General features: G+C 39.1%; 1 protein-coding gene across 2 annotated transcripts in view; it reads left to right on the top strand.

Moving 5' to 3' along the window:
- The window catches only part of SORBS1 (sorbin and SH3 domain containing 1), a 162,801-nt gene that overhangs the window by 48,707 nt on the left and 101,976 nt on the right, over nucleotides 1-12,118 (top strand). The window contains exon 1 of one of the 2 annotated variants that reach the window (XM_066191366.1): nucleotides 3,901-4,031. The exons of the other annotated variant lie outside the window; for it this stretch is intronic. The gene's annotated coding sequence lies outside the window, so the exon portion shown is untranslated. Of the gene's footprint in view, nucleotides 1-3,900; nucleotides 4,032-12,118 lie in introns of those variants that run through there. 2 annotated transcript variants of the gene reach the window in all.

Below are 12,118 nucleotides of genomic sequence, written 5' to 3'. Positions count from 1 at the left end.
GGTGCATTTGGCCATCTAGTCCATTTATAGTGCAACTCCCCTCTCCTTCTCAGTATTGAATTTGAACCATTGTGAATGTTTCCAGAAGGAAATAATTGGTGATGTAAAATGTGGCAAAAGAAGATCTGTTTTAATGTCAGGAATAACTGCATTGTGTTTCCAGAATGAGACAGAAAGTTTTCACTTTTCAGCTTTGAAATCTCTTCCTTTCCTTGAAAAATTGTTCTCCTTTCTTCTGCTTCTTTTAACCTTGATCTAAATAGCTGTCTTCCCCTTTCCTTTTCATCTCTTTGCTTCACCCAGTGGGAAAGAGGGTAAAGAGAAAACAGAATTGGGAGAAATTCACTGGTATCCCAAACTTGATTTATTACTTTAAAATAATATGTATTTTTTAAATGAGACAAGATGAAAACTCGGAGGAACTGCACAGAAAATCTTGTTGCATTGCAGTTGCTGCAAAACTTTATTATGCTGTTTCAGCTCATAACACAGGAGTAACTCATCAACTGGGCCTGCTGAAGGTTATCCATTTGCACCTTCAGACATGACAGCAACTTCTCTGATTGGTAAAAACACTTGTGTTTAAAGGCTTTGTGCTATGGTACTTGTTCAGAGGAAAACAGCATTTATTGAATGACCATTTTTCTCTGCAACAGCTTAGGGACTTCCTATCCAGCTGTTGAATTGTCAGAAGTCTGCTTACTTTAGAGTATTTTAATAAAGTTGCTTTATGAAGAGGAAAGCCTGTGCATACAGAAGCATTCCAGAATATGTCCCATTGGTATTGATCTCTCATCCATCTACTGAACAGAATGTATGATTGTCCTTAGGCCATTGTTTTGAACCAGCATTCCACTGAGTTGCACCTACTGCACTTCACTCCATCAGTCATTTCCTTAATGTCTTCTTATACAAGAGTGTAGTTGCAGCTAAATGAAGATAATGAGATTTGCTCTAAGCCCCTCTGGATTCCTCTTGATTTACCATGCAACTTTTAATTAAAAGAGGGAAAGAAGGGGTGAGGAAGAGAGATCTCATCAGTTTTAGTCGAGTTGTGAAATAGAAAGGTAAGACTGCATCTAGGAAATGATAATTGTCCCAAAGTTACTTTTAATTCTGTTGGTTCTCTAGCAGTAGGTACATGAGAGAGTGAAAAGGAGAAAGGATGGACCTGTCAGGAATAGGAGACTCAGACTCAAAGTTTCCTGCCACAAATGGATCAAAGATCAGGACCTGAAGATTATTGATTAAGGTCTGTGCAGGAGGAAAGAGAACATCTGCTGTTGTTCTGTCATCTTCTGCCTTGCCAGGGGGGGATGGCACTTACCCTTCAGGCTGGGTGAAGTGAGGGAGGGGATAGGAGTAAGAAGCAAACCCTTCTTTACATTTGTGTCTCCACCATTTTTCAATCTGTTAGCACTGGAACACTCAGATTTTTTTCCAAATGGCTATTTCAGCATAGTGTGAAGCCTTACACAGGAAATGTGCATTTTCCCAGGTAAACCACAAAGTCTGTGATTTGTTTCTGGTGACCACACATCCTGTACAAGCATAAGGTCTTGACTAGCCCAGGTTTTAGAAAACATCTTTCTCTTTGTGAAACTCTTCTGTAGCTTAAAGGATGTATCTGTCAATGATGGCATCAGAATTTCTTTTTAACATGAAGACAAATCCTGACCAAGAGAACAGGATCAGACAATAACCTGGATTACTCAGACAAGAAGTAACTGAAAATGGGTAGTGTCTGTATTTTACAATGTGGACAGAAAGGAGTAAATATTTATCTGTCCTTTCCTTCCCTTTGAAATAAACACTTAAGGCTCTGCTGTCATTCAGATAATCTGTTTCTATACTAACCCCTCTCTTTAAGGGGGACATCTATTTCCTATTACAACCATATAGAGGCCCTGAACTAAAATATTTTGCATGCCTTTGCAGGCCTCCAGGAAACATTAAACACACTGAGACAGACAAAAAGCTAGGAAGCCCCTGTTTAAAATCAGGAGCAGAGAAGGGAAACAGGGTTTTTGTCTACTTTGCTCAGACCTGATATGAAAAGAATCTCGAGTTAATTTACTTATTTTGCATGAAAGTATCTTGTTTCTCAGTATTAATTCAGACAAGCCGTTGTACCAGCAAGGCCAGTGGGCAGTTGCCCTTTTACCACACAATGGCCACTCTGAGAGTATTTTTAAAATATGTCTCTTTTTTAAAAAAAGCAAACTGCAAAACAACAACCTTGATTGCACAATCTGTTTGCTAGTTGCTGCTCTAAGAACAGACAGCTTGCCTTACACCAAAAAAGGCTATTTGATAATACATAAAAAGCACATATGTATTTAAAATAGGTTTGCTGCAGTAAGATTTCACTATCAGCATGCATTAGATTTTGCAACTGTAGGCAAAGAGAGAGCAGAAAATAGGAGTAATAACTGCTAAAATCATTGTGGAAAAGCTCCTGTTGGTAAATAACTTTGCCCATGAAAGTAGATAATGGAGTAGGTATACTGGAGTGAACAGGGAACCGTCACAAGTGCAGAGGTTTGAAAGGGTTCTGCCCTTCAGAAGTAGAAAGTCACTTCAGGATGATTTTTAGGGATAGTACCTTATTTCTGAATTGTGGTTACCAGTCAAAATTTCCAAAAAGTTGTGCTACTCTGGGCCTTGGGGTACATAGTTAATGGGAATTAATAATATCTGTGAAATGGACCTAATGATACAGACAATTTGTCATTAAGGAGCGTTGTGAAAACTAGATAAATGGGAGTATGAGAATGGGCACAGTTGTGTCTCAAAGATCCTTCTAATCTAGGCTGCCACTCTGGCAGTGGTCAATGTCACTGGTTTAGGGGAAGGATTAATGTAGAGGGCAAATTCAAATTGTTACCATACCTGAGATATCCACACCTTCTCGTGACTTGCGGCTGATATCTTCCCAAGCCAAAAGTTCTAGGATAAGAACTGTTCTTTCATTTTTTGAGTTTGCTCACAGAGTAGATTTCCACAAGATCATGGGCGACAAGCTCTGCAGTCTTTCTATGAATAATGTGAAAAATAACTTCATTTTGTTTGTTTTAAAACTTCTGCCTAAATTTAGTTCAGTGCCCCTTAGTTCTTGTTACCAGAAAGAGTGGGCTGCCATTCCCAGATTAGAATTTTTGGTGCGTTTCATGATTTAATAGAACACTCTCTCAATCTCCCGTCTGCCGGCTCTTTCTCAGACTGAAGAATCCTTGTTTATCCAGTGTCTCCCTGTAAAATACTTGAGGAGCTTTCATTGTTCTTACCTCCTTCCTCTGTTCTTTATCTAGTTTTTACTTTGAGGTGCTAATCTGTAAGAGACATGCTGTCAATTCTAAATGTTGCTATCAGTGAGCTCGTATTTGTTGTTTGCTTGGGACTTTTTGGTGAGAAGTCATTTGAGATTAATATTACGTTGTGTGAAGACTTAAGTATTATGAAACACACATGTACTTGTACTAGAGCTTGTACGGTGGAGAGGGAGATCTGTTAGGGATCTGTTTTCTCCTAGTAAGATTGCCTAGTAATGATTATGAAAATGGAGAGCTAACTATCCACTGTTATTTTTATTATTGAGTGGAGCTAGAGTCCCTTTCCTAAAGAGCAACGCCAGAGGAAGAGTAAAATTCAAAAGAGAATTTATTTTATTTTTTTTTTTTTTTTACTGAGACTCCAGAATGAAATGAGTTTACACCTAAGAAATTTAACAAAAAATTGTTTGGACGTCCTCTTCCTTTCTACAGCAGCTGTTTCCACTCTGTATTTTAATGAGTGGGCTGAACTAGAGTCTTTGGGGAAGGGCTTTCCCCTCCCTCCCCCCTCTTTGGTATCCCTATGTAAAAGGCTGCACTACAGTATCACGCTCTGTGCTTCTGTTGAATGAGTAAATGCCTATGGCTACACGGTGCAAAGGAAACGCTACATCATGTTCTCAGCTAGTCAAGCTCCTTAGTGCAATCTTTTAGAAATTTTTCCTGGATATTCCACTGATGTGATTTTGGCTGCAAGAGGTAAGTATTTAAAACTTCAGAAGGTTTAAGACCTTTTCACTCTCTTGTAAGTTTTCTGCTATAAATAACTTGTGGAGTAACTGCTGGTTTTGGAGGTAGATTCTGTTTCAATTACTTCATTTTATATTTCCTGTTAGCTGTTTGTGTATTTTCTGAATGATTTTTAATTTCCTTAAAGTTGCATACTGAGATTCTTGGAGGAAAGTCACTCGAATAGTGCTGTCTGTGAAGTGTAGTGGAAAGTATTGATTCCCTTTTACTGTTTAACAAAATGAGGCTGACTTATCACTACAGATGTTATTTCCAAACTATTTTTTGAGTTTCCTTGATTCGTCTCTGCCTGCTGAGTCACTTTATTTTTTTCATTCTGGTTGTGTAGTTTTATTCAAAGTCCAATCAGTGCCTCTTATGTGTGCTGAGAACATCTGCTTTGGAAGCTTCTGAGTACTTTCATAGTAATGCATTATTTTTTGTGTCTTTTATATGATTTCTTGTACAAAGCAGAACTGAGAAAATGGTGAAAGCAGCGGCACTTTTTTTTTCCCTTCTGCACTAGATTATGTTCACTAAACTCAGCAAATAGCAGAATTCCCCCTGGAATACTGGGAAACAGCCCAAACTCACTACAGTTGCGTTTTGCTAGACTATTCTTGTAGTAGGCTTTTCTTTTTTTCTTCTCTTTCTCTTTTATGGTCTGCTGCAATTCTTTCTGTTGTAACTGCATTCCTGATCAATTCCATCCTCAGATAGGCATCTCTTGCCTCTTAAATTTTCCCAAATGTATATCCTGAAATAAAAGTAAGAGATACCATGCATAAACTGCAAATTCAATTTGAGATTTTTTTTTTTTACTAAGACTAGAAGTAAGATGGGCTCATTTTCAAGCCTGCTTAATGATTTAATTAATTTGTAGCTTAAATTATTTCCTTAATTTAACAGAAAGTCAAGGCTGACCTTAAGCCTTTAAAACTTGAAGTATGGGTTTGATTCTAGATTTCTCAGTTGCAGCTGGAACAATATAGGGCCAGACTCAAACTTGATGGTTTGACTCAATAATTAGTAGCACGTTTCAAACATTATGAATGAGTCCTAAGGTTAGGTCTTTCTCAGTTATTCTGGCATAAATATGGGAGTATTTCTTTCCTTTCAAAAGTTCAAGTGTCTGTGAGCATGCAGATGCTTGGATTTTAAGACAAGCATTGTGCTTGATACCAGGGCAGGTTCTTCACTCTCGTTTTCCAGTTTTATTCTACTCCACTAATCACCTGGATCTGTCCTTGCAATATTCACCTCACCTGAGATTGGCATGGCAGCATGGCCACAAGTAGCTTAGGTTGTGGAGAGAGCCCAGCAACTGCTCTTGGGTACTGGAGCTCTTCCACATGCTCTGGTATAAGAAATTAAAACTAGTTAATCTGGATTTCATTCTGGCAGAGCTCCAGGCTATGAACAGCCCCTCTGTTCTAGCTGGGGAAACCGAGATTAAATTAAGCAGAGAGCGGTTATAGTAAGTCCAGGATCATTTAAAAGCCACCTTGATTTAGGTAGATTTGGGTGATAGCTAAAGATAGTAACCCTGTCTCTTTCTCATGATTGACTTCAACTTTAATGTTTCCTTTAGGTATTCATCATCTTGCTTAGTAATTTTTGTTCATTCTGAAAGGCTGGAGCTACATTATCTATTGTTGCACATAAAGGGCTGCCTGCTGCCGCTCCCAAGTGGAGTCCTACTCTGCAGCATCTGTAAGTGCTTTCCCAGTTCTCCCATCCGTGACTTGAGATGGCTGCTAATGGTCTGAGCTCAGGAGGCTGAACAGCCCTTAACACCATGACTCAGTTTTCTGTTAAGTTTTTCCAGAATATTTTCTTGACATTTAAATGACAACGTTTGTTATTCTGCAACTTCCTAAGGTATACAGTTCAACAGAGACAGTTATTTAGAGGAAGAGCCAGAACCCAGAGTGTGGCTAATAGCTTTTAAAGCACCTTGTAGAGAGCTTACTGCCTGCTCTGCAGGAGAGATTTCCATTGAGACTCCTTTGAGGTGACCGAATGGTCTCCACTTAGGTAAAATGTCCTCTCTATATGGCCGTCATGTGATGATTTACTGTCTTGCACACTGATGGTCTGTGGCACAAGTGAGGAAAATAACGATATGGAGGCATAGCTGGGCACAGCAACCTTGTCCAGTCTCCCCTGTGGCAGCTGAAAATGAGCTTTGGCAGTGAACTGAGGCTCACTAAGAGGAGCAAGTTAGATATCAAACTCTGTGCAATCTCTAGCATTTTATTTCATCTGTCTTCATTAAATTTCCCTGCCTATGAATGATAGGTAGTAATGATGCTCCATTTGTCTGTATTGGCTGTAAACTAGTCTGATAAGGTGTCCAGTCTTATACACACCTAGCATGTTAGGGATAGGATTTGACTGGACCTTTAGGTAATGCTGTGATACAAAAATATTTCAAAATGAAAACCTTTCAGGTTTTGTCTATATTTATCCATATAAAAGGCATATGCTGAATTAAGGAACTGCTGAAAACTTTATTGGAAGAGTCATATCTGTCACACAGAGCACGTCTGTTTTTCTTCAATCAATACGTAGAAATGAGAGATTTGTCTCTTATTTTTGATTGTAATTTCAGGTGATAGCCAAAGGAAGGGAAGCATATATTTATATATTGATGTCCCTTACTATGCACCCTACAGTGACGTTTAGCACATGATCATATGTTAATATAACTCCAACAATTATTTTTAGATTTCCTTAAAAACTATTGGCTCTGTATGTGGTAGGTTCCCCAGGACAGGAGTACATAACTCAGGGCTGTCCTGTTATATAAGAAATCCCATCCAGCCCCTGACTTGATTAATTTTTTAATTGCCACAGTTGTATGTTATGAGCAATCAAGACTTCTAGGACCCACTTCATTTTCACAGAGAATAACCTCTGAAGTCTGGGGGGTTTTTTTTGTCTATATCTCATAATTTTGCCAGGTTATGAAAAACTTTTGGCACTCAAATCTTTGCTAACCTGTTTTGCAGCTTGCTCTCAGACGCCTCTTCAGAGTTTTCATTCTCACTCAGTCCCCTAATATGTTCTCTGTGACAAAATAATTCTCAACTCTGCTGATTCTGAGGTTGAGGTAAAAAAGTTGATGAAAAATGGGTAAACAGCAAGTTCGTGTTCTCATTAATGACTAATGGACAGGGGGAAAATAGTAAAAGATTTATAGACAGTATTATTTAAATGTGATTTTCTACTTGATGTAGAAGTGATACTTTAAAGATTTCATGACATTAATGAATTTGATGAAGAATGGAATACATAGAAAGGCTGTCATTCATGAAGTACTAAAAAGGTATAGGTGCATTTTTCTTTCAATGTACACAGTATTTTTAGTCTTCCCAAATTATTCATGTCACAAAGTCAGGGTGGCTGGAGTAGGAGAGAAGGTGGGGTTCTTAGAAGTAAAGGAATCATTAATGATGCTGTCAGAAGTCAAATGGCAGTGGGAATCACTTAGAACCTATATTTTTCTGTGTTACACTTCCTAAATTATTTTGTGATTGTACAGACAAAGGCACACTTTCTGTTTGGCATCTGTAATGCTGCAAGTAGTGGCACAGATCAGATTCCACGATGAGGAGGGCGACTCTACAGCAATAGAACTGAGACCTGGACTAACAGCATTTGAAATCAATTATTCTGGGTTGATACAGCAGTAAGTCTCTGCTCTTGAATCATGATTCTGCGATGGAGTTGATATAAATGTTGTCTGGAATATTCTAGGAGAGTATGAAAAATAAATGTCAAAGTCTGGTTGGTTTCAGGTGGAGATACTGAGTACTTTATACAGTGATAGAAGTGCAAAGCTTTTGTAGGGTATTGATCAAGTTTTTAAGTGTTTGAAAAGGAGACTGGCAGGTTTAGTTCTGTTTTTCAATTGAGAAAATGTGATGCTGCTTTCTAGTGCAGTGATTGTAGAAAGCTGGGAATAAAGTTTAGATTTCCTGAATTCCAGTTCCTTAATGAGCTGTGTGAGAATCTCAGTCCCCCTGAATTGTCTTCAAGGAGGAGATATCACACTGAATTGTGATTACTTAGCAACTCTCTGAATCAGAACATCCTAAAAGGTTTAAAAGGGAGCATCATCAGAAAATCTGTTTTTCTGAAGGCAGATCTGGTGGTCTTCTGAAATATGGAGGAAAGGGGGAACCATATCCATTAATTCTCTTTGCACCCTACAGGCCATTAATTCTCTTTGCACCTTACAGTATTACCAGGGGCAGGATGTTGTCCGTGGTAAATTCCACATGCTTCTGCGTAATTTCTTATCATTGCGTAAGCTTCCATACAATGTTTCCTGTATCCTGGATATTCTCTTGGTGTTGTAATTGGGTTTTTTTTTTTCTTCTTAAGTGTCTGTTTCTTGTAGGGAAGAGGAAGACAGCTGTAATGTTCTCCCCATAAATCATGTGTTGTGAGAGGAGATGTGTTAGAGGTTTTCTTGTGATCAGCAACTCTTAAAAATGGTAGAACATCACTGTTTCATGCACACTAATGTGTTGTAAATAGGAAATTGTCCAAGAATAACCACAGTTTTTTGGCATGCACAAGAATGCTTGGCAGAAAGCTTGTCTGCAGATAACACACAGCACTACTACTTCAAGTGTTGGGGTGTAGAGTTTTTTGTGTTTGTGTAGCTGTTTGTTTGTTTGTTTTGTTGTTTTAAATAAGCTAAAAATATCTCCTGCAGGTTTTGATGTGCTAATCTGTATTCAAACAGTTTTGGGGGCACATTGTACTGTGTAGTTAAGTTATAGACTTGTCCAAAACCTCAGATCGTGGCCTCCTACATAGAAATGGCAGCACATCTATCACATTTTCAGTAGCAAAGGGAAGCAGGCTGTCTCAGAGCTATTTAAAATGCTTTTATTTCATATTTGCCAAGTTCTTCTACTCTCTGTAGGTTTTAATGGCTCAGACCTCTGGAAACTCTTCCATACATGGTTAAAGTGTAACCACTGATGGAGGGGGGGGGAAGGGGGAGGATGGAGGGAGCAACCTCTTGAGCTGATAGAATTTTAAACAAACTTGGGTGGTTTTCTTGAGACGGCGTTTCAGCCCCAAGTCATACCTACATATTCACATGCAGGGCATTTCTCAGTCTTAATTGTGCTGGAGGCTAGCGGAATTAAGTATCCATGTAGAGTGCATGCAATGGCTTGGTATCCAGCAAGGGTAGATAGCCTCAATGCTCTCTCCATTCAGGCCCATCTTCTTAGCCAGGATCCTTTTTGGAATCTTATTTCCACAAGATTCCTTCCGCCCTTCTGCTTTTGTCCATCTTTTACACATATTATTGAAATAATTTGGTTGATATTACCTTCTTTTAATGGTAGGAACCCTTTCCATATCTATCTTGTTCTCCCCTTAAAGCGGCTTGTCATGGGCAGCACTTACTTTTGAGCAGTTTCGTAATAGGTCATCAGCCTTGGATCAAATGTTGTATGCAATTTCTATTTTAAAAATGTCCTTTAAAATAATTTAAAGATTTCTGTGTAACTGAGCCCTCTTCCAAGCTAGAAACATATCGAGGACTGATTTGGTCTAGTGCTCACTAATGTGAGACAGACTGAGTTCTTCTACTGTCTGTCACAAGGCTGTTGAGTCATATTAGTCAAATAATCTGCTTGTTTTGGGTAGAATTTTCAAAAGCACACAGCAGTTATGTAAATCAATGCCTATTCAGGCTGATGGAGGCCTAATTCTTGTTTCCACTAAGGCTCCATTACACTGCCTGGCAGGGTCAAGATACTTAAAACTAGGCTTTTTGCCCTACTACAGGAATATAAAGGCATCCCATGGAAATGCAAATCTGTGTCTGACAATTTTTCCATTGGCTTCAGTGGAAGCCAGATTAAACAAACAGAACTGCTTTTTAATAATTCCAGCCTCAGCTTCTGTGTTTTTCTAATATAAAAATAAGCCTAGAATCATGTACTTACAAATGCAGCAAGGCTAATTTAATGTTTGTCCAGCTGTTTGAAGATGTCTGGGGCTGCCTGAGTGTCCACTTGCATCATTAACTTGAACTAAGTTTCTCATCAGTGAAAATTTTGTATTGTATTTTATCTCGATGAGAAATATCTCTAAATCCAAGTAATTCAGTTTAGGAAGACGATGTGTTGTTCATGAATTTAAGAGCCTCTCGTGTGATGAGGACTTCTGCTGTGCAGGACTATCATTGCAGGAGGGTGTTGGGTCCATGTTAACCATGCTGCAGGTCACGAGACTCTTGGTGGGAGCCAATTTGTTTCTGTCCCAATGCTACAAGAATCTGTCAGTTGCTAATGGCATTTTGTAACAGATCCTTGCAAAAGTTCACAAGGATATGAGGATCACTGTCTTCTAAATGTCATGTGTATTTTGCAGAGTGATAATGAAGCATTTTCTTACCACGATCAACTGCCTTTTCTTCTCCTGTTGATATTCTAGAGCTCAAATTAATACCACTCTGTAGCTTATACTAAAACTGTTAACAAGAATAAAAATAAAAATATATTTTAAGTGTTATTGTTACATGAGCTGAAATAGTTGTTGTATGAGTTCAGGGACTACACTAGTAAGCGTTCAATTTAATTGGAACAAAAACATGTACTAACAGATGCCTAAAAACCCTGAAAGAGAAATCTCTGCCTACATGAGCGGCTGCCTTGCAGTCAGTGGACTTGCTTGGAAAAGGCTGTTTGTGTACAAAATTGCAAAATCAAATCCTAAATAAGGAATGCAGCATGGTTATTCTGTGCAAATGTGTGGTTACCTTGCGACACAGGGATTTTGCTATCTGTTTAACTAGAGTATGGTGCAAAAAGGGTCATGGTCTAAAATGTTACTTCAGGAAACAGCTCATTCCATTTCCATTCTGTAATGTTGTCTCTGGATTTACATGATCAATAATGTACATAAAACTTTCATGGACATAATCTATATTTCTTTCTTTTAGTTTTGTATATTTTTAGCTGTCGACACCAGAATCTGACAGCAGGATCCACCAGAACAGCCTATTAAATACAGCTGATATTGACTGTTCCTGGAAACCAGCCTGGTTTTACAATTAGTGAAGGCTACGCTGGGTTAGTTAGCACAAAGCAGGGAGCAGTAAAGCAGGTTGGAAATGAGCAAATCAGCACTTTTCCAGTAACTGTGTAGCCAGCTGAGAGGAGTCCTTACCGTCTCTGGTGTCCAGGGCAGCATGTGTTAAGCAGCTTATGTTTAAGTGCATTACACTTTATTGGCTACGCTATCACAATTTGTACAGCTGCCCAGATCTCCCAGTACTCCAAAGATGTATCCAGAGACCACCAGTGGTTAATGACTGTCCTCAAGACTGTGGCTGAAGCCAGGGTGCAGATTTTTTCCTCTGAGGAATATAGACCCTAACACAGCTTTTATGAGATGGGCCCTGACCTCATCTCTGTCAGAGCAGAGAGGGGTGCCAGGATTTTAGTTAATTTGAATACACAGCCCCCATGGGAACTTTGGGAAGGTGAAAGGGTCACCCTGTTATGAAACTGCTGTTTTACCATTCCAGATCTTCCACTTTCACCAAGGAATTGTGCTGTTTGCCATTTGGTTAGTTATCTTAATGCCACAGGATCCTGAATACTCCAGCATAGCTTGGTCTGTATTTTAAGTACAGCCCTATTTCCAGTCTGGAATTGACCCCTTTAGCTGTGGTATTTTCCCCATATATGGTTGGCTTCAAATAATCTCACTGCCAACACAAACCCCAACTTTAAAACCCACATATTTAAGTCTCTTACGAGCTGATGCTACCCAGCTCTGTGTACACTGTTCTGATGGGAGAAGAAATCTGTGTGGCTGTTCAGTGCCAGTTGTTCCCTTTCTTTCTGTAAAGGATTAAGTGTCTCCATGTAGCAGGGAATAAGAACAGCCCTGCAAATGTGGACTGCTGCCTGTGTGCTGTGATCCACACGTAGCTAGGTGTCATGATCTTGGCTACTGCCACATGAGGCTGTGACAGAGATTTTATTGCTGTGTTTCCTAGGGGAAACCCACAC

Source organism: Chamaea fasciata, unplaced genomic scaffold (genome assembly GCF_029207755.1).
Source record: "Chamaea fasciata isolate MVZ Bird 193981 ecotype frontalis unplaced genomic scaffold, bChaFas1.0.hap1 SCAF_9, whole genome shotgun sequence".
NCBI lineage: Eukaryota > Metazoa > Chordata > Aves > Passeriformes > Sylviidae > Chamaea > Chamaea fasciata.
Note: the sequence above shows the minus strand (reverse complement) of the source record. Positions and strands in the feature narration are given on the sequence as shown.